General features: G+C 43.1%; 1 protein-coding gene and 1 long non-coding RNA gene across 2 annotated transcripts in view; one reads left to right on the forward strand and one right to left on the reverse strand.

The window, feature by feature from the left end:
• The window catches only part of LOC142275777 (progonadoliberin-2), a 40,246-nt gene extending 24,703 nt beyond the window's left edge, over window positions 1–15,543 (reverse strand). The window contains exons 1-2 of the mRNA XM_075332590.1: window positions 15,346–15,543; window positions 4,605–4,714 (exon numbers count right to left, since the gene is read on the reverse strand). The gene's annotated coding sequence lies outside the window, so the exon portion shown is untranslated. The remainder of the gene's footprint in view (window positions 1–4,604; window positions 4,715–15,345) is intronic.
• The window catches only part of LOC142275941 (uncharacterized), a 127,333-nt gene that overhangs the window by 78,348 nt on the left and 21,506 nt on the right, over window positions 1–27,479 (forward strand). The gene's annotated exons all lie outside the window — the stretch shown is intronic.

Here is a 27,479-nt window from a genome sequence, read left to right on the forward strand (position 1 = left end):
GATCACACTTGCGATCTAGAATTTCACATCGCTAACGAGATCGCTAGCGATGTCGTAGCATGTAAAGTACCCTTTAGTCACTGTCAGGGTGATACTGATTTAAATGGATACTGTATCTACCCTGCTTGCTAGTGGATAGGTATCCCTACTATTGTTGGACCTCTCTCTACTTGAGGTATAAGGCTATGTGTCCACGGGAGAATGTAGCTGCGGATTTTTCTGCATCAAAATCTGCAGCTTTCCCGCAAAATCCTCAGGTGCGGATTTGCCGCGAATTTGATGCGGATTTTGCGTTTTTTTTTTTTTTTTTCAATTTTAAAGGCAAAATCCGGATGAAAATCCGCAACAATAATTGACATGTTGCAGATTTTTCCGGATCAAAATCCGCACGAATACCGCTGCGGAAAAATCCGCAGCATGGGCACAGCATTTCCAAAATGCCATAGAAATGGCTGGGAAGTACCTGTGCTGCAGATTTTTGGGAAATCCGCGGCTTTTCCGCGAGAAATCCGCGGCAAAATCCGCACATTTTCCGCAGCGTGGGCACATAGCCTAAGTTACCCTCACCGTTCTTACTGGCCTCTAGCGGGGGTAACCACCACCAGAAAAAGTGATTGAGAGTGTAGTGCATAAACAGAACCATAGACAAACAAAGACAATTATGCGTTAGATGTCCAGGGTACTTCTGTTGGGTATAGTTTCCCTATTGTAGAAATGCTGGATTTGTTAGGTAAGAGCCTGGAGTTCCACTTAACTTATGGACCCCCCAGCTCTCCCGACGCGTTTCACTCCCCCAACGCAGTACAGGGGATCATCAGGGGATAAGATACGAGTCACTTCTTAGAAGGGACACAGGGGAACTGATCCTTATTTTCAGGATAATAATGCTTGTTCCCTTTTTATTAAATTATTTAGTGAAAGGGCTTTCTCATGTCCAGGATGGTGAGTAGGGCTTTCGTTAGTTAGTCCCTGGATATAGATGTAGTTGTATATTCACTAGTTGTGAACTAGTCTGAGTAGACCGGTTTTTGTGTCGACTTCCGAGAACGAGATGCAGGTTCCCTGTCACAGGGATGTAATAAAGAACCACTCCACCTATATATGATTCCTGTAAGGCCTGTGACACACATCCGTGCCGCCGGTATGTGTTTGTCATTTTTTGCACGTACCGGCAGCACGGAGACACGTTAAGCAATGCTACCCTATTGTAGCAGGCACACACACGTAAAACCACACGGAACGTGTGTCCGTGTGCGTTTGTACGTGTGTGTGTTTTTCAAAGCGCTGACATGTCAGTGTTTTCTCCGGCAGCACGGGTGTCACACGGCCCGCACCCGTACCACACGGGTGTAGTGTCGATGCGGTCCCGTGTGACACGCGCCGGAGAAAACACACGTTTCAGTGAAAAAAAAGAACATTAACTCACCTTCCCAGCCCTCCTATCTCTGCCGCTGCTGCCTCTTGCTGCCAACCGCCGCTCATTATTCTCATTGAATATTCACTTCACTGCCTGGCAGCAGCAGCAGCGGAGAGACGGCAGGGCTGGAGACCGTGGATCAGCACCACAGACAGCAGCGCGGACAGCAGGAAGGACCAGGTGAGTATGTAAATTACCGGTTCTACGTGTGCTATCGCGGATAGCACACGTAAAACACACGTGGCCCGCATGTACCAGAGACACGTACTTACCTGCACGCAACTGTCGCGGGCAGAGGAGGGGACGCTGCGCTCTCCCACTGCTCGGGTCCGGCTGCGGCTGCGGCTGGGGCCTCTGCTGCTCGGTGGCTCGAGCGATGGGCCGGATCCCAGGGACTCGAGCGGCGCTCCTCGCCCGTGAGTGAAAAGGGGATTGGTTTTTGGGATTGTTTATTGTCCGTGACGCCACCCACGGTTGTGGTGATTGTAGGAACACCACCGCTGCTCTGTATGGGAATCCCGGGAGCGGTGACAGGGAGCAGCAAAGTTGTTAGTTCTCCCCTCCGTGGGTAGGGGGTGGTTGTCCCGGGGCCCAGTGATGAGTTGGAGGATGAGGGATGGTGGGGCCGGTGCAGGGCTTGGTGGGGTGCAGGGACGCGGGGGCAGCGCTGTGCCTTGCGGCACTGTGGTACTCACTCAGCCTGAGACATTGACACAGTTCTCGGTAAAACACACGGCTGGAAAGACAGTTCCCACGGACGGCTGCTGTTGCTTTTCCCCAGTAGTTGACGGTGACGGTCTCTTTTCCTGCACCTAAGTCTATGTTGGTAGCGATGGGTTCCCACCGGTAACCCGCTCCCCAGCTTGGATATGTGCCGGAGGAGCCCCTCTTTGCCCGCAGGCGCTGGCCCTGAGAAACTGGTGCCTTGGTGGTGGCGGTGTCTCTCTCTAACGGTTGGACTGTTGCCTTCAATCGGGACTTGGTTGTTGGGAGACCCAGAGGTCCCCTTCACTGACGGATTTGGCAAATTCACGGCGACTCCTAGCCTTGCCGGGATCCGAAAGGCCCCTGCCAATGGTGCTGGCTTCTCTTCGTATACCGCTCCGGTACCGCCGGGCCACCACCCGACCACGGTCCTTTCGGCAACCTCCAAGCAGCCTCTCCTGCAGACAGTCACCGCTGTCTGCTGACCTTGCTGTTCTCAGTCCGGGGCACACACCCGGACCAACTTCAGGCTTTCTCAACTGTCCCCTTCTCTTCCACCTTTACTCCTCTCTCTTGCTCCTCTACCACTTCACTCTTCACTGTTTACTCCTTCACTTCCCTAGCTGAACTCTCCTCTCACTTCCTCCTCCAAACTCTAACTCTATCTGCCTGGTTTTCCCGCCTCCAGGGCTGTGAACTCCTCGGTGGGCGGAGCCAACCGCCTGGCCCACCCCCTGGTGTGGACATCAGCCCCTGGAGGAAGGCAACAAGGATTTTAGTGTAGCTTTGGTGTACCTATCCGGGGTGTAGGGTGTGTGGTGGTGTCATGACCTGTGACCTCTGGCTTGCCCAGGGCGTCACACAACACGCAGGGAAAATACGTGTCTCTCGACACGTGCGTGATTTTCATGTAAGTGTGACAGAGGCCTAAGAAAAATGATATACTGAGGGAGGAGCTCCCGGACACAGGGATGTAATGATAGTTCACTCCAGATATATATATCCTAATGTTGAGCTCTACCAGCAAGGACTGTAAGTCCCGAGTATCACATACTCTGTAACACTGGGAGCTCACGGTTGGGGGGAGGATTCCAGGTGACCCGGTAGGACCTCTGTCTGTGGCTGTCGTCTGGACCCTAGCGGACTAGTGCTACTATGTATTAGGGTGTTGTTGTTACAACTACGAATGTTACTTACGCTGTTACTGCTATTCCGCCCTCTATTGCTCCCGCGTGTAATGCTCCTATAGAGGCTGGTTTCAGACATCCGTGTTTAATCAGGTACCAGTCACACGCATGGTTATTGTCATACGTGTGACATCCGTGTTTGCATACGTGTGACACGTACCAGGTAAAACACGTGTCTCTGCAATGAAAAGATGTTCTATATTTACCTGTATGCAGCGATGCTGTCTCCGGCTCTGCTGCGTCCCGCTCCTGATCCCCGCTCATTATTTTCATTGATTATTCACTGCTTGAAGATCTGGAAGCCGGAGCATTGCGGGGACAGGCTGAGTACAGCACAGCCGAGGACAGCACCGCCGGGGACATCGCCGGTGACAGGTGAGTATACAGCAGTTTGTGCAGTGACATCCAGGGACTCATCAAGGTTCCCAATGAACTCTCATGTACCCCTGGCAGTCACCATCGTGACACTCGCTGTAGCGCAGTTGTCGCAGGAGTGTCATCAGGAGGTCATCAGAGTTCATTGGGAAATCCGATAACCTCCTGGACGTCCCTGCACACACAATGCTGGCAGGATACTCACCTGTCACTAGTGATGTCCCCAGCAATGCTGTCCTCGGCGGTGCTGTCGTCGGCGGTGCAGTCTCCTGCGCTGTCACCGCGATGCCCCTGCTCCCAGCTGCTCACTGCAGTGAATAATCAATGAAAATAATGAGCGGGGGTCAGAAGCGGGAGGCAGCAGAGCCGGAGACAACATCGCTGGATACAGGTAAATATAGAAAATCTTTTTATTTAAAAACCCGTGTTTTCTCCGGTACGTGTCACACTGATGTCACACGGATCACATCAGTGTGCGGTCCGTGTGACACCCGTTCTGCTGGAGAAAAAACGGGCACATCTCCGTGTGAAATAGCGGGGCCACACGGTCCGTGTGAAAACACGGACGTGTGAGAGTGCACAATAGGGTAACATGGGTACGTGTGGCATCCGTGTAAAATACGTATGTCACACGTGCCTAAAACACGGACGTCTGAAACCAGCCTAATACTGCTGCTATACCGCCATACTACGTCTTTCCCTACGGCTCCTTCTACCAATTGCTGCCGATGTAGTAAATGAGATCCAAAAATAAAAGTATTGGAAAAAATGTAAGTAAAATAAAAAGCCTTTTTTCCTAAGTCATTTATTAATTTGCATCCGCACCGATCCATACGATAGAGCAAACACATTATTTATCCCGCATGGTAAAAAAAAAATCACATTAAAGGGAATCTGTCAGCTAAGAAAACATTCTTTACCTGCAGACAAGGCGGTAATCCGCAGATGGATCGTGTTTTAACCCTGTGATGCCGGCTTACAGGGAAGAAATGGAGTGATGATTCTCGCTGCTGGCTGGACAGAGGCTCACCTGCACAAAAAGGAGATAACATGACACATTCAGCTCTGCTACATCAGCTCTGCTACATCAGCTCTGCTACATCAGCTCTGCTACATCTGCGGATCTGGTATGACAAGTGACCAAAGGTGTTACCAAGTAGTAGATCTCCAGCCATTGTACGACCACTACTCCCAGCATGTGTTTTGGCTGTCAGGGCATGCTGGGAGTTGTAGTTTTGCAGCATGTCGGGTATTAATATCTGCAGCTGAATGACGCCGCTCTGTTTACTGTCATTATCTAATTGGAGCCTGCTGACCTCTCTTGTATCCTCTCCACCGACAGGCGAGATTTATCCTCCGTTCCCTAAAACGTCTGGCGCCTAAACGTCTCCTTGTGACCTCCAGGACTGCGCCGGATCACGCTGCGGAGTGCGGTGGACACTACATCATTAACCCACTGACCTAATAACTCATGTCTATAGAAATAACCTAATAATTATTTAAAGGGACCCAAATGTAAAGCCTTAAAGGGAGTGTCAATTTCTTTTTTTCCGGTTGAATGCAGTCACCACCAGGGGGAGCTCAGGAGCTTAGTGCATACTGAGCTTTTAGTATTATGCAGCTCCAAGTGAAAGCAAGGATTTAGAATTAAAATATAACTTTTAATATTATTAATTTAAAATACAATATAATAAAGTGCAGTGCAGTGCATGAAAATAATAACCAGAAAGATCTCACCCGGTGTTCCTTCTGATGAGATCAAATTCCACCGGATTGTCCAAGGCAGAAGCAGGTCATACCAGACCCTGGGGGGGGGGAAGGTTGTTCAGTATTCAAGTATTCAAATTCCCTGCCCCTGTCGTGCCCCTGCAACAATTGCTTCCGCCCTTACAAGGGCATCACCCAAGTCAGGAATGCTAGCCCACATAGAAAATACACCCTTCCAACGCGTTTCCCTCTCTATATGATAAGAGAGTTCATCAGGGGAGAAAGTCTTAAAGTAAAGCCTGCAATGGCAGGACAATACTACACAGTGTACGTTAATGGTTGATTCTGGGACATTTCTAGCTAATATTGACGTTGAGAGTCTTTACTCTTCTATACCTCATGATCAGGGAATGAGAGCTATCGAATATTTTCTTTCAACACGTGGTCAACAATTTAACAATTTGAGGCTCATAATCGGCTGATCTTGTCTTTGGTACATTTTGTCTTGAATAACAACTTTCTATTGTTTGATAGTACAGTATACCACCAGCTCAGGGGCACAGCGATGGGGAGCCCTTGTGCTCCCTGCTACGCTAATTTGTTCCTGGGCTGGTGGGAGGACGTTTTTGTTTTTTCCGATGAAATGTCCAAATATACATGTATGATCGAGATTTGGACACGGTTCATTGATGACGTTTTTGTTTTGTGGAGGGGTCCCCAGGAGGACTTTGTAGGCTTTGTACAAGATCTGAACTGTAACTCAATAGGTTTGAAGTTTACATACGTCATCCATCCAAAACAGCTATCATTTTTGGACCTATTGGTCTCAGTGGACCCCCAAGGTGGACTCCAAACTACTATCTTTAGGAAACCCACTGCGACGAACTCCTTGCTTGATTGGAAGAGTCACCATCCATTCCCTCTCAGACGTGGGATCCCGAAGGGGCAATATTTACGTCTGAGACGGAATTGTTCCAGTCAGGAGGAGTTTGTTGAGAAGGCTAAGGATCTCAGGGTTCGCTTTTTGGACAAGGGCTACCCAAACTTTATCCTCAAAGAGGCCTACCATCATTCGCTCAGACAAAATCGGAATCAACTCTTGGTTCCCAAACAGAAAAGGGAGGAGCGTGATGATATAGTAAGGTTCATTACCACCTTTACAAAGGGTGCTAATCAGGTCCGACAGATCTTAAAGCAACACTGGGGGATCCTAAAAATGGATGATGACATTGCGGATGCAATTGGTAACGAACCATCTGTAACGTTTCGGAAAAATCGATCCCTAAGGGACCGCCTCACACACAGCCACTATACGGCTCCCGAGAAACTCTTAACATGGATTCCAGGCAAACCGACTGGTTGTTTTAGGTGTGGGGCATGTGTGGCTTGCGACTATATCCAGATTGGTAAAACCTTTAGAGGCACGGTCACGGGTGAATGCCTAGGGGTTAGAGATTTTACAAATTGCAGAACCAAAGGCATTGTCTATTTGGCCACTTGTCAGTATGGCAAACAATATGTTGGAAAGACCATCAGAGAGTTCCGCCGCCGGGTAGGAGAACATCTTGGCGACATAAGGAACGAACGGGATACCCCAATTTCCAGACACATGAACTCACAACACTTTGGAAATAGGGAAGCCATTGTTTTCATGGGGATTTTAAAGGTAAAACCATCCCCAAGAGGGGGCAACCTGGATAGGTTACTCCTCCAAAAAGAAGCAAGACTGATTTTCAGGCTAAGGACATGCCGCCCAGAGGGTCTTAATGACCAGATTAACTATGGGTGCTTTATCTGATGAAGGGATTTTCTCTCTGGCTGGGATGGGTGTTTTGGGGGGGTGATGGTGTAAGGTGTCTATTGAGCTTGGCTACTGACCAGGATGATGAGCCCCTTGTGTGGAAACGAGCCCAGCCCAGATTCTTTGGGTTTATATTAGTGGGCCTGGGGGAGGGTTGGATATGTAGGTACAACCTTTTCAACCGTTATGGATATGAGACGCGGCAGTGAGGGTGTTCTCAGTATATCTTCCCCCCTTTTTCTGCAGTGTCTGATTTACTGACTGTTGGACGTTATAATCCCCCCTTATGAATATTATTATATACTTATATAACCACTTATTCCTTGTTTAATTGTTCCTGTACTATTGCCCATGGTAATCATCAGTATTTTTCAACCCTCTGAATCGCGCTTGCATAATTGAGTTTATCAGCATCCATTGCTTTTTTGCTACCCTGAGTGGTTCTTGGCATTTGGATGCGGTTAGCGCATGCGCGGTGCGTGCGTTCCATTGTGTGAATGCCATGGTAAACTCTCAGCCTTACAGGGGCGATCACGTGTTGTGCGCCGCATACGAGCCTGGCGCATAATGAGGATGTCAGTTCCTATAGTAATAGCATGGACGCTTCCTTGGCTACATGATGATACGCCGCGCATGCGCGGTATGTGAGTTCCATGAGTGGAACGCCTCCTTGGTAAGGTGACCGCACGCCGCGCCTGCGCGATATATGCGTTCCATGAGTGGAACGCGGAAATAATATCCGACCACAGCAGGCTCATTTCAACTTCCGTGTATGCGCGGTGGGATCACCGCCAGGCGGCTTAATACGCTGTTGAATGATGGATCAGGCATGCGCGGTGGGGAACTGCGAGCACGGATCTTGGATCGATCATGAGGGCTGCACAAACATGTGGCATCAGTGATTACTGCAGACATAGGAGGTATGAGGGGTATATAGGTTGGGGGGCCAACAGCACACAGCGTCCCACTGGCCACTAGCATGCACATGTGCACCACGAACGTGCAGTGTGTGTATACACATTTGTACCATTAACGTACACTGTGTAGTATTGTCCTGCCATTGCAGGCTTTACTTTCTCCCCTGATGAACTCTCTTATCATATAGAGAGGGAAACGCGTTGGGAGGGTGTGTTTGCTATGTGGGCTAACATTCCTGACTTGGGTGCTGGCTGCCCTTGTAAGGGCGGAAGCAATTGTTGCAGGGGCACGACAGGGGCAGGGAATTTGAATACTGAACAACCCCCCCCCCCAGGGTCTGGTATGACCTGCTTCTGCCTTGGACAATCCGGTGGAATTTGATCTCATCAGAAGGAACACCGGGTGAGATCTTTCTGGTTATTATTTTCATGCACTGCACTGCACTTTATTATATTGTATTTTAAATTAATAATATTAAAAGTTATATTTTAATTCTAAATCCTTGCTTTCACTTGCACTTTAATTAAGGATTTGGGCTGTACTGCTTTGCCATTGCGGCAGGATTGCTTTCTATCTATTATGCAGCTCCCCCTGGTGGTGGCTGAAGGAAATTAGAATTTTATCATTAAACCTTACAGTTCTGCAAATGATTTGGGGCTCAATATCAGAAAAATTAGGTTTCAACCACAAAATAACATTAGTGATGTAGCAGAGCTGAATGTGTAATTCACCTAAAGCATACATAAGGCATTCTGACAAACTCAGCTCTGCTACATCTGTGTTACTCAGTGTTCTTAGTTCTTTGCAGCTTTTTTTCTTTCATCCTTCTCACCATGAACCCTTGATTGTGGATTTTCTGCTCCGTCCCTGATTGTTTTTCAATGTTATTACCAGAACACTTCTCTTGTACTATTATTTACTATTACATTTTGGCCTCACATCATATATCTCATCATTTCTTAGGCAGTTATATACATGGGGGTTCACCTACACCAGGAACACAACACAACGGTGGACCCTGGCGATAGGAAGAGGGGTCATGTCCTATACTCACCTGACACTGATCCCTGCACTCACAAACGTCCCTATACAGGTCCCCCCCATCACATGCCTAGGCCCTCACTTGCCCTGAAATCACCCTGGCTAGTGAGCAGGCCAACAAGAGCACTAGTCTCACTATTACAATAACACAACACAAGAAAATAGACACAAAAGGAAAACTCTCCAAGTAGCTCCAATGCAGCTAACACCACAGCTGCAATTGTCACGACTCCTCAGCTTCTTCCAGAGACAGGCTCCTTCCAAAGTAGTCAGCATAAGAATGATGAGATTCTATAACCAGCATCAGATGGTAAGACATGTGACTATTTAGGGGAGTGGTTACAAAAGAGCTGCACCTGAGATTAAGGCTACAAAGGATAGTAAAATAGGAAAGAGTCCTTAACCCCTACAACATCAAAGGAAAGCAAATACATCTAAGCATAAACAGCAGACCTGCGAATAATAAGGCATTGTGACCTTCACCTTTGAGGTCTTCCCTAAGTGGGTCACACCCATGACAGGCAGGGACTGAAGTATACCAGATATACAAGGGGTTAAAATAATTGCTGAATACAGCCACCACTAGAGGGAGCTTACATATTTAATAAAAAATTTAAAGGGATAGTTTGGTCTTAGAGTACAAATTTGCAGTTAATTTATATGACTGCAGGCCAGTGAATCCTCACAGTGCGCACACTACACACTGTCAGGATTCTGGTGCTGGAAGGTCACATAACAGGAAGTGAGTGATTTGCATACATGCAAATGTAGACGTGTGCGACCTTGTTCAATGCATTGTCTTTGGAACTTCACGTGCCCCTCTGCTTCCTTAAAGGCAGGGCTGTACAACCCCATTCTCATAGTTCAAAGCTCCTATATTGAAATCAAAGGGGGTCCCAGTGGTCGGACTCCCAGTGATCAGCAAGATGCTCCTTATCCTATCGATAGTGGATATCTTTTTAGGGGAGAAAAATGCTTTAAACTCCACAGCTCCCTCTAGTGGTGGCCGCAGGAAGCAATTAATCGGGGGATTCCAAGCTCTATCACAAACATAAAGATATATGAAGATGACATGTTGGGGACGACAGGTGGGGACATCAGACTAGATACTACTTCTATGGCAGGAGGGGGATAAGCGGCTGCCAAACGCCTCTGATACCACTTAGTGCTTGGAAAACTGCAAAAACACGTTTTTCTTGCCAACATTCAGATTTTTGTTGCTGAAAATTCTGCTGCAAATACTCAACGTGGGGACAAATAACCGCAGCAGAAATCCTGTGTCCTCAGAGTTTGTTACAATGTATCAGTGCAGGTAGAAACCTATCAGCCCGCAGGGAGTTTTTCAGCTGTTTAGTTTTTTTTTTTGTCAGGGAGGATTCTGTACACTGCAACACTGTGACGAAACCCGAGCTGTGTTAGGCGATGTTCGCATGCTGCTTTTTTTTTTTACTGAAAATAAGAAGCTGCGTTTTACAGTCCCAGGAGAAGCTCAGAGATTTCTCAGTGTGGTTTTTTTTTCGATATTGAATTTAAGAAATGCAGTGGTTATTTTTTTTATTTTTATTTTTTTCTCTTTTAATCTGCCAGTGTGAATTCTTTAAGCATTTTTGTGTGGATTTTGTAGCATTTTTTCAAGCAAGGAAATTGATGCAAAAGCGAACAAAACACTGCAAAAGAAAAAGAAAGAAAAAAAAACACTGCAAAAGAAAAAGGAAGAAAAAAAACACTGAAAAAGAAAAAAAACACTGGAAAAGAAAAAAACATTGCAAAAGAAAAAGGAAAAAAACTGCAAAAGAAAAAGGTAGAAAAAAACACTGCAAAAGAAAAAGGAAGAAAAAAAACACAGCAAAAGAAAAAGAAAGAAAAAAAAACACTGCAAAAGAAAAAGGAAGAAAAAAAAACACGGAAAAAGAAAAAAAGAAGAAAAAAAAAACACGGAAAAAGAGAAAAAGAAGAAAAAAAACACTGCAAAAGAAAAAGGAAGAAAAAAAAACACGGAAAAAGAAGAAAAAAAACACTGCAAAAGAAAAAGAAAAAAAACACTGAAAAAGGAAGAAAAAAAACCACTGGAAAAGAAAAAACAACATTGCAAAAGAAAAAGGAAGAAAAAACTTCAAAATAAAAAAGAAGAAAAAAAATACGGCAAAAGAAAAAAGGAAGAAAAAAAACACTGCAAAAGAAAAAAGTAAAAAAACTGCAAAAGAAAAAGGAAGAAAAAAAAACGCTACAAATGAAAAAAGAAAAAAAAACACTGCAAAAGATAAAGGAAGAAAAAAAAAACGCTGCAAACATTTCAAAAAAGACTGCAAAAGAAAAAGTAAAAAAAACACTGCAAAAGACAAAGGAAGAAAAAAACTTCAAGATGAAAAAGAAGAAAAAAAACACTGCAAAAGAAAAGGGAAGAACAAAAAAACAAACAAACAATGCAAAACAGGTTTTCCTGCATTATATAAAATGAACTATATTAAACATGTAATATAAACTAATCAAATGTAATCCGCATCTCAAAAAAAATGCAAAAAAAAAAGGCAGGAAAACCTGTGTTTTGAATGCAGCATGTTTTACTGCCAAGGGAGCAGCTTTTAGCTGAAAAAAAAAACCCAAAAAAAATCAAAAACAAAAGAAATCAAAAACACTGCATCTGAACAAACTGCAGTAAAATAATTGGTATATTAAAAACAGCAATGTTTCTTCTACTGAGAAATTTACTATGGTGAGTGCAGCTCTGGAGTATAATACAGGAGGTAACCCAGGATCAGTAACGTAATGTATGTACACAGTGACTGCACCAGCAGAATAGTGAGTGCAGCTCTGGAGTATAATACAGGATGTAACTCAGAATCAGTAATGTAATGTAAGTACACAGTGACTGCACCAGCAGAATAGTGAGTGCAGCTCTGGAGTATAATACAGGATGTAACTCAGGATCAGTAATGTAATGTATGTACACAGTGACTGCACCAGCAGAATAGTGAGTGCAGCTCTGGAGTATAATACAGGAGGTAACTCAGGACCAGTAATGTAATGTATGTATACAGAGATTGCACCAGCAGAATAGTGAGTGCAGCTCTGGAGTATAATACAGGAGGTAACTCAGGATCAGTAATGTAATGTATGTATACAGAGATTGCACCAGCAGAATAGTGAGTGCAGCTCTGGAGTATAATACAGGATATGCTTTATTACATAGTCGATAATGGTCATCATCATTATGTCATATCTTCTGTAATAGATTTTGGGAACGACTCCGCATGCTGCGCTGCTCCTGTATATAGTGAGGTTGTCCTCCCCTGCATATTGGGGAGTATAAAGTTACAGGAGTCTGTAGAACTACAGCTCCCAGCTAGAAGAGCATTGTGGTATTTGTAGTCCTGCAGCAGCAGATTCCCGCACATTCCTGACTACATGGATACAGAAGTTTGCGATTTTTTTTTTTTTTTTAACAAGGCGGCAAAATTGCACTAATTTTTTTGTGATCACAGGAAAAAAACACGACGGGTAAACACAGCCCAAAGGGGTCAGTGCAGAGGTAGGGCCCAAGGAGTGTGTGGGCTGTCATAATGATTCTGAAGATGCAGCAGAGCTGGGTTTGTCATTTGGCAGAATTCCTGCTAATATAACGATTCTGATGATGTAGCAGAGCTGTGTTTGTCACTTGGTGCAACTTCTAACATGATGTTTTGTCAGTTGAAATATCACTATATACAAAATACAAAGTTTAAATGGCACGTAGGTAGAAATGTAGCAGGGCTGAGTTTGTCATTTGGCACAGTTCCTGTTAATATGATGATTCTAATGATGCAGCAGAGCTGAGTTTGCCACTTGACACAACTTAAAATATGATGTTTTGTCTGGTAAGATATAATATTGGCACATAGGTAGAGATGTAGGAATGCTGGGTTTGTCATTTACACAGTTCATGCCAATAAGCGGATTCTAATGATGTAGCAGAGCTGGGTTTGCCACTTGGCATAGCTCCTAATATGATGTTCTGACTGATCATATTTTGTGTATAGCAATATCTGAAGTTTAATGGCACATCTATGTAGGTAGAGATATAGCAAAACTGGGTTTGTCATTTGGCACAGTTCCCGATTTAATATAATGATTATAATGATGTAGCGAAGATGAGTTTGTTCTTTGACATAGTTCCTGCTAGTATAATGCTTCTAGTGATGAAGCAGAAGTGAGTTTATAATTTTGGATAGTTCCTGCTATTATAATGATTCTGATGATGTAGCAGAGCTGAGTTTGTAATTTGGCACAGCTCTTGCTAACGTAATGATTCTAATGATGTAGCAGAGCTGAGTTTGCCACTTGGTGCTACTCCTAACATGATGTTTTGTCTGTTGCGATATCACTATACACGAAATACAAAGGTTAATGGCACATAGGTAGAGATGTAGCAGAGCTGAGTTTGTCAATTTGCACAGTTCCTGCTATTATAATGATGCTAATGATGTAGCAGAGCTGAGTTTGCAACTTGGCACAACTCCTAATGTGAGGTTTTGTCTGGTGAGAGATCACTATACACAAAATACAAAGTTTAATGGCACATCTATAGAGGTAGAGATGTAGCAGAGCTGAGTTTGTAAGGTACTACTCATATGGATATGACACTGCTAGGAGTAATTTTTTTTTTTTAGGGAATGAAGTAGAATATCCCAACCTAAACATTTCTGGCTGCACCTCACTGCGGGGACCCCACCCGATGTGGCAATGGGTCCCCAACAAGCTGTTTCTATAAGTCCGATAGATCCATACAGGCAGAGTAGCAGAGCTGAATTTGCCGAGGTAGTAGAGCTGAGTTTGTCACTTAGCACAGCAATGAATCATTATGTTAGCAGGAATAGCAGAGCTGAATTTGCCGGCGTAGCAGAGCTGAGTTTGTTGTTTGGCACAGCAATGAATCATTATATTAGCAGGAATAGCAGAGCTGAATTTGCCGACGTAGCAGAGCTGAGTTTGTTATTTGGCATAGAAATGAATCATTATATTAGCAGGAATAGCAGAGCTGAATTTGCCGAGGTAGCAGAGCTGAGTTTGTTGTTTGGCACAGTAATGAATCATTATATTAGCAGGAATAGCAGACATGAATTTGTCGACGTAGGAAAGCTGAGTTTGTCGTTTGGCACAGCAATGAATCATTATATTAGCAGGAATAGCGGAGCTGAATTTGCCGATGTAGCAGAGCTGAGTTCGTCGTTTGGCTCAGTATAATGAATCATTATATTAGCAGGAATAGCAGAGCTGAATTTGCCGACGTAGCAGTGCTGAGTTTGTTGTTTGGCACAGCAATGAATCATTATTGTTGTACGTATACCCTCTTTCACTTGTAAAGCGCCATGGAATAAATGGCGCTATAATAATAAATAATAATAATAATTATATTAGCAGGAATAGCAGAGCTGAATTTGTCGTTTGGCACAGTAATGAATCATTATATTAGCAGGAATAGCAGAGCTGAATTTGCCGAGGTAGCAGAGCTGAGTGTGTATAGCATGGTAATTATCATACTTTACTATTAGAGACGGCCTGAAAATTGGAGAAAGCCTATGTTCTCTAAAAAATGAAAAATTATCTCAATGCACAAAAAAAAATCTGGAAAATGTAGACCCTTCTACATCCAAATATTACATATGTAGCAGAGCCGAGTGGGTCCGTGTAGTACACAGTATTCTATCCCTGGCTGCATTCCACTGCGTTATTCCGGGTCTCTCCATTATAAGGGAACATTTTGAAAGCAAAGTCATATTTGTGATATGATGTAGCAGAGCTGAGTTGGTTTTTTTAGTCTATCTATAGAAAAGCACAAAAATGATCCTCGAGTCCTGATCTACAAAGTAAACCGTTTACAGACAGTAATAAAAAAATAAAACAATGCGATTACGGTACATATTCATGTAGCAGTGTTGACTTTGTCACGGACACAACCTATTGTTGCACCACACTTTATTAGTCCTCTTTCCATGTCAATGGAGGAAAAAATACCAATTGTCATAATGGACAACAGACAAGGATGTAAGAAATAGATGTAGCAGAGCTGAGTTTGTCACGTAATATTTGCTTCATATTTCTGGGATTAATGAAGTTTTCATATTGGGTAAGGATAAGGTATCAAAATTCACAAACGGTAGAGTTCAGTAGCACTTTCAGCTCTGCTACATCTGTATACAGGAGAGGTGGGCACGTACCTTGCAGGTGTCGGCTGCGATCCTCCAGACGTCTCTGCTGCGAGCACCTGCCCTGGGTATTTATACCTTCCCTGCGCTCCGGTGAGGATGATGTCCCTGGATCTGCCTTCTGCTGACGTGTGGGGTCTCACTACTGACACAATCAGGTCTGTCGTCTCCGGCTGCTGGGGGGCTCCAGAGCTGCGCTCCCCTCTTACATCTGAGGTGGGAGCCTGACACATAAAGCTGCAGCGTGTGTACATGGGACAAAAAGAAGGAAACGTCTCCTGATATCCAGAAATACATCATCCTGTGCAAATCCAAAAAATGATATCAGTGATTCTGATAATAATCAGCAAATGTACAAGACTATAATTACTATAATACTGCCCCTAAATACAAGAATATAACTACTATAATACTGCCCCTATGTACAAGAATACAACTACTATAATACTGCTCCTATGTACAAGAATACAACTACTATAATACTGCCCCTATGTACAAGAATATAACTACTATAATACTGCCCCTATGTACAAGAATATAACTACTATAATACTGCTCCTATGTACAAGAATACAACTACTATAATACTGCCCCTATGTACAAGAATATAACTACTATAATACTGCCCCTAAATACAAGAATACAACTACTATAATACTGCCCCCTATGTACAAGACTATAATTACTATAATACTGCCCCTATATACAAGAATATAACTACTATAATACTGCCCCTATGTACAAGAATATAACTACTATAATACTGCTCCTATGTACAAGAATACAACTACTATAATACTGCCCCTAAATACAAGAATACAACTACTATAATACTGCCCCTAAATACAAGAATACAACTACTATAATACTGCCCCTATGTACAAGACTATAATTACTATAATACTGCCCCTATATACAAGAATATAACTACTATAATACTGCCCCCTATGTACAAGAATACAACTACTATAATACTGCCCCTAAATACAAGAATATAACTACTATAATACTGCCCCTATATACAAGAATATAACTACTATAATACTGCTCCTATGTACAAGAATATAACTACTATAATACTGCCCCTAAATACAAGAATACAACTACTATAATACTGCCCCTAAATACAAGAATACAACTACTATAATACTGCCCCTAAATACAAGAATACAACTACTATAATACTGCCCCTATGTACAAGACTATAATTACTATAATACTGCCCCTATGTACAAGAATATAACTACTATAATACTGCCCCTAAATACAAGAATATAACTACTATAATACTGTCCCTATGTACAAGAATATAATTACTATAATACTGCCCCTATGTACAAGACTATAATTACTATAATACTGCCCCTAAATACAAGAATATAACTACTATAATACTGCCCCCTATGTACAAGAATACAACTACTATAATACTGCCCCTATATACAAGAATATAACTACTATAATACTGCTCCTATGTACAAGAATATAACTACTATAATACTGCTCCTATGTAAAAGAATATAACTACTATAATACTGTCCTCTATGTACAAGAATATAACTACTATAATACTGCCCCTATGTACAGGAATATAACTACTATAATACTGCTCCTATGTACAAGAATATAACTACTATAATACTGCCCCTATGTACAAGAATATAACTACTATAATACTGCTCCTATGTACAAGAATACAACTACTATAATACTGCCCCTATATACAAGAATATAACTACTATAATACTGCTCCTATGTACAAGAATATAACTACTATAATACTGCTCCTATGTAAAAGAATATAACTACTATAATACTGTCCTCTATGTACAAGAATATAACTACTATAATACTGCCCCTATGTACAGGAATATAACTACTATAATACTGCTCCTATGTACAAGAATATAACTACTATAATACTGCCCCTATGTACAAGAATATAACTACTATAATACTGCTCCTATGTAAAAGAATATAACTACTATAATACTGTCCTCTATGTACAAGAATATAACTACTATAATACTGCCCCTATGTACAGGAATATAACTACTATAATACTCCTCCTATGTACAAGAATATAACTACTATAATACTGCCCCTATGTACAAGAATATAACTACTATAATACTGCTCCTATGTAAAAGAATATAACTACTATAATACTGTCCTCTATGTACAAGAATATAACTACTATAATACTGCTCCTATGTACAAGTATATGACTACTATAATACTGCTCCTATGTACAGGAATATAACTACTATAATACTCCCCCTACGTACAAGAATATAACTACTATAATACTGCTCCCATGTACAAGAATATAACTACTATAATACTGCTCCTATGTACAAGAATATAACTACTATAATACTGCCCCTATGTACAAGAATATAACTACTATAATACTGCCCCTATGTACAAGAATATAACTACTATAATACTGCCCCTATATACAAGAATATAACTACTATAATACTGCCCCTATATACAAGAATATAACTACTATAATACTGCCCCTATATACAAGAATATAACTACTATAATACTGCCCCTATGTACAAGAATATAATTACTATAATACTGCCCCTATGTACAAGAATATAACTACTATAATACTGCCCCTATGTACAAGAATATAATTACTATAATACTGCCCCTATGTACAAGAATATAACTACTATAATACTGCTCCTATGTACAAGAATATAACTACTCTAATACTGCCCCTATGTACAAGAATATAACTACTATAATACTGCCCCTATATACAAGAATATAACTACTATAATACTGCCCCTATGTACAAGAATATAATTACTATAATACTGCCCCTATATACAAGAATATAACTACTATAATACTGCCCCTATGTACAAGAATATAATTACTATAATACTGCCCCTATGTACAAGAATATAACTACTATAATACTGCCCCTATGTACAAGAATATAATTACTATAATACTGCCCCTATGTACAAGAATATAATTACTATAATACTGCCCCTATGTACAAGAATATAACTACTATAATACTGCTCCTATGTACAAGAATATAACTACTATAATACTGCCCCTATGTACAAGAATATAACTACTATAATACTGCCCCTATGTACAAGAATATAACTACTATAGTACTGCCCCTATGTACAAGAATATAACTACTATAATACTGCTCCTATGTAAAAGAATATAACTACTATAATACTGTCCTCTATGTACAAGAATATAACTACTATAATACTGCTCCTATGTACAAGTATATGACTACTATAATACTGCTCCTATGTACAGGAATATAACTACTATAATACTCCCCCTACATACAAGAATATAACTACTATAATACTGCTCCCATGTACAAGAATATAACTACTATAATACTCCCCCTACGTACAAGAATATAACTACTATAATACTGCTCCTATCTACAAGAATATAACTACTATAATACTGCCCCTATGTACAAGAATATAACTACTATAATACTGCCCCTATGTACAAGAATATAACTACTATAATACTGCCCCTATATACAAGAATATAACTACTATAATACTGCCCCTATATACAAGAATATAACTACTATAATACTGCCCCTATATACAAGAATATAACTACTATAATACTGCCCCTATGTACAAGAATATAATTACTATAATACTGCCCCTATGTACAAGAATATAACTACTATAATACTGCCCCTATGTACAAGAATATAATTACTATAATACTGCCCCTATGTACAAGAATATAACTACTATAATACTGCCCCTATGTACAAGAATATAACTACTATAATACTGCCCCTATGTACAAGAATATAATTACTATAATACTGCCCCTATGTACAAGAATATAACTACTATAATACTGCCCCTATGTACAAGAATATAACTACTATAATACTGCCCCTATGTACAAGAATATAACTACTATAATACTGCCCCTATGTACAAGAATATAACTACTATAATACTGCCCCTATGTACAAGAATATAACTACTATAATACTGCCCCTATGTACAAGAATATAACTACTATAATACTGTCCCCTATATACAAGAATATAACTACTATAATACTGCCCCTATGTACAAGAATATAACTACTATAATACTGTCCCCTATATACAAGAATATAACTACTATAATACTGCTCCTATGTACAAGAATATAATTACTATAATACTGCCCCTATATACAAGAATATAACTACTATAATACTGCCCCTATGTACAAGAATATAATTACTATAATACTGCCCCTATGTACAAGAATATAACTACTATAATACTGCCCCTATGTACAAGAATATAATTACTATAATACTGCCCCTATGTACAAGAATATAACTACTATAATACTGCTCCTATGTACAAGAATATAACTACTATAATACTGCTCCTTGTGATTCCACTGTTGAGGAGTTTAGAACTGAACTACTTGAAAATGGAGCATTTTGTGGACTTGTGGTGCCACATGCAAGGAGATTATAAGAAGACTAGTGCTGAATGGATTCGAAGATAACTGGGACCGGCGGGTCAGTGTTATGTCTTTTTAAAAACCGCTCTGTACTTACCGAGGCTCTGTCATTGCGGTACGCTGCTTCCAGGTCACGCATTCTCTTCCGGAGCCGATAATTAACCTTCATTGAATATGCACTGCTTTCCCCACCAACCAGCGCCTGTGATTGGTTGCAGTCAGACAAGCCTCCACACTGAGTGTAAGCTGACTGCAACTAATCGCAAACTCTATGCGTGTCTATATCATGCAGTAAAAATAAATCAATTAAAAAATTGGTGTAGAGTCCCACATATTATGATACACAGCACACCTAAAGCACATGGCTACAGGCTGCAGCCTCCAGCCGTGCGCTAATCTTGGCTGTGCATCAGAATAAGAGGAACCGCTTGCAGCTTTTTAAAAACATTTTAAATAAATAATTTAAAAAAAACAGCGTGCAGTCCCCCCCAATTTTGATACCCAGCCAAGATAAAGCCCAATAGCTGGTATTCTCAAACTGGGGAGGTCCATGGTTATAGGCCGCCCCTCTCCCCAACCTAAAAATAGCAACTTGCAGCTGCCCAGGATTGTCGCATCCATTAGATGTGACAAGCTCGGTGCTTTACCCGGCTCTTCTCGATTGTCCTGGTGCAGTGGCAATCGGGGTAATGAGGAGTTAATGGCAGCCCACAGCTGCCACTAAGTCTTAGATTAGTAATGGCTTAGGCATCTGTGAGACATTCCCATCACTAATCTGGAAGTGAAAGAAATAAACACAAGCACTGTAAAAATCCTTTATTTGGAATAAAATACAAAGAAACCCCTATTTCACCACTTTATTAACCCCATAAACAACCCTGCAGGTCTGACGTAATTCACACGAGGTCCCACGGCGATTCAGCTCACCCACAGCGCGTGGCCATAGAGCATGACTGCTCACTGTGAGCTCCTTGTAGAGAATGAGCCACGATCAGCAGTGACGTCACTCAGGTTATTTGTGGTCACAGGGGTGAACCTCCAGCTCATCGCGGCTCAGTCTCTGTCTCAGTCAAAGCGGGCAGTCATTTTCTGTGGCTCTCACTGTTATGATCTGGTAACCGTGGACAATCACGAAAAATCCCATTAATCAGGAAAAAATAAAACCACAAGACTAGTTGGAAACTAAACTGACCACAATCTCCTATCTATCAGGCAACACTAGAAGTAGCAGTGGGATGTTCCTAACACACCTAGACACCTCGTCACTGCCGAAGAAACTTGCTACACCTCAAAGATAGAAATGAGGAATCTTAACTTGCCTCGGAGCAGTCCCCAAAGGAATAGCAAGCCCCCAACATGTAAATGATGGTGATGTAAGAAAACACAATACACAGATAGAAAATATAGATCAGCAAAGGTGAGGCCTGATTTACTAGATAGGACAGGACAGGACAGATAACTGATTACGGCCAACAGAACCCTGCAAAAATTACCAATCTCCTGATAGGAACAAAGATCTGAGACCACTGGGTCTCTCCCCCACTATATCAGGTACTCTTGTGCCAGACACTTTAAACAGAACTGCAGATATAATGGGAAGAAACAAAATCACAGAACAAATAATATTCTAAAGTGCAAATACTCCAAACATGAACAAGGAGCAAGCTCCCTTTCTTGCTGGAGGAACTACCCTGCTCACAAAAGCAAAAAGACAGATTCTCACATACAAGAAACCAAACACAAAACCAAATGGAATATGCAGAAACACTCTTAAATGCAAATCCAGCAATTAAGCACAGAAACAGTAAACTTATCTGTAGTAGATTTGGGCACCGCATAAACGGGAGAAACAGAAGGGAAAACTCCCAGCCATCTTCAGAAGCAGGCAGAAAACATTATCACCGGCGGCTGCCAAGCAGAAAATGCTCTCCTAAATAAACTAGGCTGATCTGCAATAGGATTTCCTGGATTCCCAATTAATTCCATCACCTGTCTGAATCACAGATTCAAACTCAGCTTCATTACCATTCCTGGCCACCAGAGGGAACTCCACACCAGCACCCACTCGGATGACATTCACAACAGCTCACTTTGACTTGGCTGTAGCAGACTTGTGACCTCGTGTGGATTTTGTCGGAGCTGCAGGGGTGTTTTGGAGTTAATAAAGTGATGAAAGATGGGTTTTTTTGTATTTAATTCCAAACAAAGGATTTTTCTCTGTGTTTGTGTTTACTTCTTTTTACTTCAAGGATTAGTGATGGGGGGTCTCCTAGACCCCTACCCATCACTAATTTTGAGCTTAATGACAGCTGTAGGCTATTATTAACCCCTTATTACCCCGATTGCCAACTGCACCATGGCAATCGGCAGCTAGAGGTTGCTATTTTTAGGAAGTGAGGTGGCCTAATAACCATAGGCCTCACCAGTCTGAGAATACCAGACCCCAGCTGTTGGGCTTTATCATGGCTGGGTATCAAAATTGGGGGGAACCACATGCCAGTTGTTTAATTATTTATTTAAATAATGCGTGCGGTTCCTTTTATTTTGATACACAGCCAAGATAAGCACAGGGCTGGAGACTGCAGCCTGTAGCCATGGGCTTTATCTGTTCTGGGTATCAAATTATGGGAGGACCCTACGTCAATTGTTTTATTTATGCTTATACCACGATACTGACCCGCAGACAGCGCCTGTGATTGGTTGCAGCAAACACTGTCACACAGGCTGGGGGTGCGTCTGACTGCAACCAATCACAGACACTAGGCCGGCCGGTGGGTGGGGAAAGCAGTGCATATGGATGAGCAATGATGAGTGGTCCAGGAAATGAAGGAGAGAGGCCGCGGGAGCAGTGTACAGCCGCGAAGGAGCCTTGTAAGTATGAAGCACTGGCTTCATTCTTTATTTTCTTTTTTTTACCTTTATTTTTTTTTAATTTCCTGAGTGCCGCATCCGGATCAAACACCCGGGCACCTTTGAAACCACACGGATATTGACTTTTACAGTCTGAGGATACTGCCTCTACTGGTGATGTGGTTGTAACAGCCATGGAGAACTTAGTTGCCCAGTTTGCAAAGATGCAGCCTGAAGGGGCCTATTACCGTCTGAGAACCTTTTTGGGTGTCCCTTCCATCCCAGCTGGAGAGGAACGGTATAAAACTTAGAGGGATGTTGCCCTACAATATCTGGAAGAATGGCAGTGCACCAATGTGTGCCGTCCCCGTGCCAGGAGCCGGCGCTGCTCGGATCCGGGCCTTCAGGGGTGGTGGCTCGAGGGTCTCCGGACCCGGGGGTCTCGCGGACATGCCGAATAAAAGGGGGGTAAACGTAGATGTACGGGCTAGGCCGTATTAAGTTTGACGCCACCCACAGTGTGTGGTGAGTTGGGACACCACCGCTGCAGTTGTGGGGCACCCGGAGGAGATGTTGTGGCAGCTAGTTGTTAACCCCTCCGTGGGCAGGGATGGTGGCCCCGGGGCCCAGTGTCTCTGTGCAGGGTATAGCGACTGCAGGGAGTGTTTGTGTACTCACTGTTAATAAACCACACAAGTCTCTTGTAAACCAAGGTGATGGTGGTCGGTGCCGCGGACGGTTGCATTCGGGTCCCCCACCCGGCTGGTGGTCTCTATCCTTTTCTCTGCACTGTTTTGTGTAAGGTGGACTTCCTAGCGTGAAACTCAGGAGTCCGCTCCCGGGTGGATGTGGCCTAAGGAGCCGTGCCCGCAGACACTGGCCTGTGGGATCTATGGGCCCTGGCGGTGACCTTTTATCCCTAATCGGTGGGCTGTTGTCTTCTATGAGGGACTTTCGGTGGGACAGGACCTCTAATCCTGGCCTCAATCGGTGAATTAGCAGTCTGCTTGGTTCCGGTTCTGGCTTCAGGGTCCGAGTACCCCCCTTTGTGCTACGGCTTCCGGGTCGGTTCCCCGTGTTGGTACCGGCGGGCTACAACCCTGTCCCGGTCCACCTCGGTTCTGCCAGGCCGTCTTCCTGTCTCCTGCTGATGGAGACCACCATCTGCCTCCTAGCCAGTGGCTCCTACCCTGGTACCGTTCAACTTGAACTTTCCTGCTGGAGCTACACTTAGCTCCAGCCCACACTCCTCTCCAAACTGAACTCCTAAGCTTATCTGACTCAGATTGCTTGTTTTCCCGCCCCGGGCTGTCTAGACCCCTGGGTGGGCATGTCCCAACCGCCTGGTCACGCCCACTGGTGTGTCTATCTTTCCCTAAGGGGGGTGACTAGGGTTTCTGGTTGGCTGTGTGTTTCCTAATGCGGGAAGGTGTTATGCGAGGGCCTATTTGTGACTACCTGGTTTTGCCAGGGCGTCACAAATGCTGTGAAGAAACAGAGAATTGTGGAGAGTCTGAAAGATGCAGCCATGGAAGTGGTACAGGCTGCTTGGCAAAGATAGCCACAGGTGTCCTAATAAGACTACATGGATGTCCTAGCACAGTGTTCCCCAACTCCAGTCCTCAAGAGCCACCAACAGTGCATGTTTTCAGGATTTCCTTTGTATTGAGGTGTTGGACTCATCACCTGTGCAATGCTAAGGAAATCCTGAAAACACACACTTTTGGTGGCTCTTGAGGAATGGACTGCCCTAGAAGATGCTTTCAGATCCCCAGAGGATGCCAATGGCCTCCAATACAGTTAGGTCCAGAAATCTTTGGACAGTGACACAATTTTGGCGAGTTGGGCTCTGCATGCCACCACATTGGATTTGAAATGAAATCTCTACAACAGAATTCAAGTGCAGATTGTAACGTTTAATTTGAAGGTTTGAACAAAAATATCTGATAGAAATTGTAGGAATTGTCACATTTCTTTACAAACACTCCACATTTTAGGAGGTCAAAAGTAATTGGACAAATAAACCAAACCCAAACAAAATATGTTTATTTTCAATATTTTGTTGCGAATCCTTTGGAGGCAATCACTGCCTTATGCCTGGAACCCATGGACATCACCAAACGCTGGGTTTCCTCCTTCTTAATGCTTTGCCAGGCCTTTACAGCCGCAGCCTTCAGGTCTTGCTTGTTTGTGGGTCTTTCCGTCTTAAGTCTGGATTTGAGCAAGTGAAATGCATGCTCAATTGGGTTAAGATCTGGTGATTGACTTGGCCATTGCAGAATGTTCCACTTTTTTGCACTCATGAACTCCTGGGTAGCTTTGGCTGTATGCTTTGGCTCATTGTCCATCTGTACTATGAAGCGCTGTTCGATCAACTTTGCGGCATTTGGCTGAATATGGGCTGAAAGTATATCCCGGTACACTTCAGAATTCATCCGGCTAGTCTTGTCTTCTGGTATGTCATCAATAAACACAAGTGACCCAGTGCCATTGAAAGCCATGCATGCCCATGGCATCACGTTGCCTCCACCATGTTTTACAGAGGATGTGGTGTGCCTTGGATCATGTGCCGTTCCCTTTCTTCTCCAAACTTTTTTCTTCCCATCATTCTGGTACAGGTTGATCTTTGTCTCATCTGTCCATAGAATACTTTTCCAGAACTGAGCTGGCTTCATGAGGTGTTTTTCAGCAAATGTAACTCTGGCCTGTCTATTTTTGGAATTGATGAATGGTTTGCATCTAGATGTGAACCCTTTGTATTTACTTTCATGGAGTCTTCTCTTTACTGTTGACTTAGAGACAGATACATCTACTTCACTGAGAGTGTTCTGGACTTCAGTTGATGTGAACGGGTTCTTCTTCACCAAAGAAAGTATGCGGCGATCATCCACCACTGTTGTCATCCGTGGACGCCCAGGCCTTTTTGCGTTCCCAAGCTCACCAGTCAATTCCTTTTTTCTCAGAATGTACCCGACTGTTGATTTTGCTACTCCAAGCATGTCTGCTATCTCTCTGATGGATTTTTTTCTTTTTTTTCAGCCTCAGGATGTTCTGCTTCACCTCAATTGAGAGTTCCTTAGACCGCATGTTGTCTGGTCACAGCAACAGCTTCCAAATGCAAAACCACACACCTGTAATCAACCCCAGACCTTTTAACTACTTCATTGATTACAGGTTAACGAGGGAGACGCCTTCAGAGTTAATTGCAGCCCTTAGAGTCCCTTGTCCAATTACTTTTGGTCCCTTGAAAAAGAGGAGGCTATGCATTACAGAGCTATGATTCCTAAACCCTTTCTCCGATTTGGATGTGAAAACTCTCATATTGCAGCTGGGAGTGTGCACTCGGCATCCGTTCTGGAAATGGCGCAAGCCAGTATTGTTGGGGGAGACTTCATCTTATGGACTGCACCCTCCAGTGTGGGGCCTTCTCCAGCTCCCCCGCTTGTTTCTTCAAAGCTGCCGCCCATTCCCAATCAGCCTCCCGGAAAGGGCAGTTTCTCTCTCTTTGGTACGCCCACCAGAAATGGGCAGCACAAAAAATGGAAAAATGGGGCATTGCTTAGTCCAAAGCTTCAAAGCAAATAACTTTGCACTTTTTTCCCACTGTACCACCCACAATGAGTGGAGCTCCTTCTCTGTCAGGCCATGTCGTGCCATCTTTGTTTTCATGGCCCCTAGTAGTTCCTTAAGCTTAGGCATTTTCCCTGTAGCGTTATTCTCAGGTTGTGCGGGGAATGACCTTGCTTGCAGTGCTACTTGAAGGAAAGGACTGACCTCGGGCCGCATGGGCACAGCTCTTTTTCACCAAGGAGAGTGCATGTGTGGATGGGTGCATTACACTTACTGCTTTGGGCTGATGTTCATCGCCCCGGCTGCCATTCATCAAAATCATCAAATAGTGAGACACGCAACCTGTCTTGTTTACTTTATACTTCACACCGTTATGACAGACATGGCTTCCTTTCCCTCTTTGTGGGTTACTACGCTTTGTTCTGTTCCCCGCTACCTCAGACCTTGTCCTCAATACTTCGGGGTCTGTGTCTTCTTCCCCCTTGAACCATGCACCTTCTTCTGTTTCTGGGACCCGGTGGCTTCTCTAGCTGGGTGATTCTCTAAGGCCGCTGGGGTGAGCTGTATGCTCTGGACCTCCAGAATTTACCTCGGGGTTTTCTGGCTGGCCCTAGCATCGAGGCCACATCCTCTTACTTTATAACTCACTTCTCATCTGTAGCTCCTTCTCCAAACTAACCGCCCTACCATTTGTCACTCCTCCCTTCCACTACTCCCTATCTTATCTAACATCTCTTCTAAAACTGGCTTTACCAGCCGACTTAACCCAACCGCTAATTGGCAGCATTTGGTAACCTGACAGTCTTATCTCTGCTGCATTTGGAACCTGTTCTTGTCTAAAAATCACTTAGATACTAACACAGGCATTTATAGTATTCCACAGTATACACGTAAGACATAGCATATTAATATCATGTGGCACAGCCTACCTATTACAGCTTCATGGTGAATGGGAGATGGTCAGAATTTGATTGAAGATGTGGAGGAAGAGAAACGCTTTGAATCCCAATCAAATGTCTTATCAGTGCTCAAAAACAATGGGGTTTAAAGAAATCTCCACCTTCTCCCCGCCACCATGAGTAAAGGTTGTCTGGAGATGAAGAGTCTTGTATTGGTCCCCTAGCCCTGGAACTGAAGTCAAGTGTCACCGAATCAGATGCATGATTGTTCCATCATGGGACAGTCCTCAACTTTTGGGAGTTTCAGAGGAAGCATCTGCACATTTGTCCT

Source organism: Anomaloglossus baeobatrachus, chromosome 1 (assembly GCF_048569485.1).
Source record: "Anomaloglossus baeobatrachus isolate aAnoBae1 chromosome 1, aAnoBae1.hap1, whole genome shotgun sequence".
Classification (NCBI taxonomy): Eukaryota; Metazoa; Chordata; class Amphibia; order Anura; family Aromobatidae; genus Anomaloglossus; species Anomaloglossus baeobatrachus.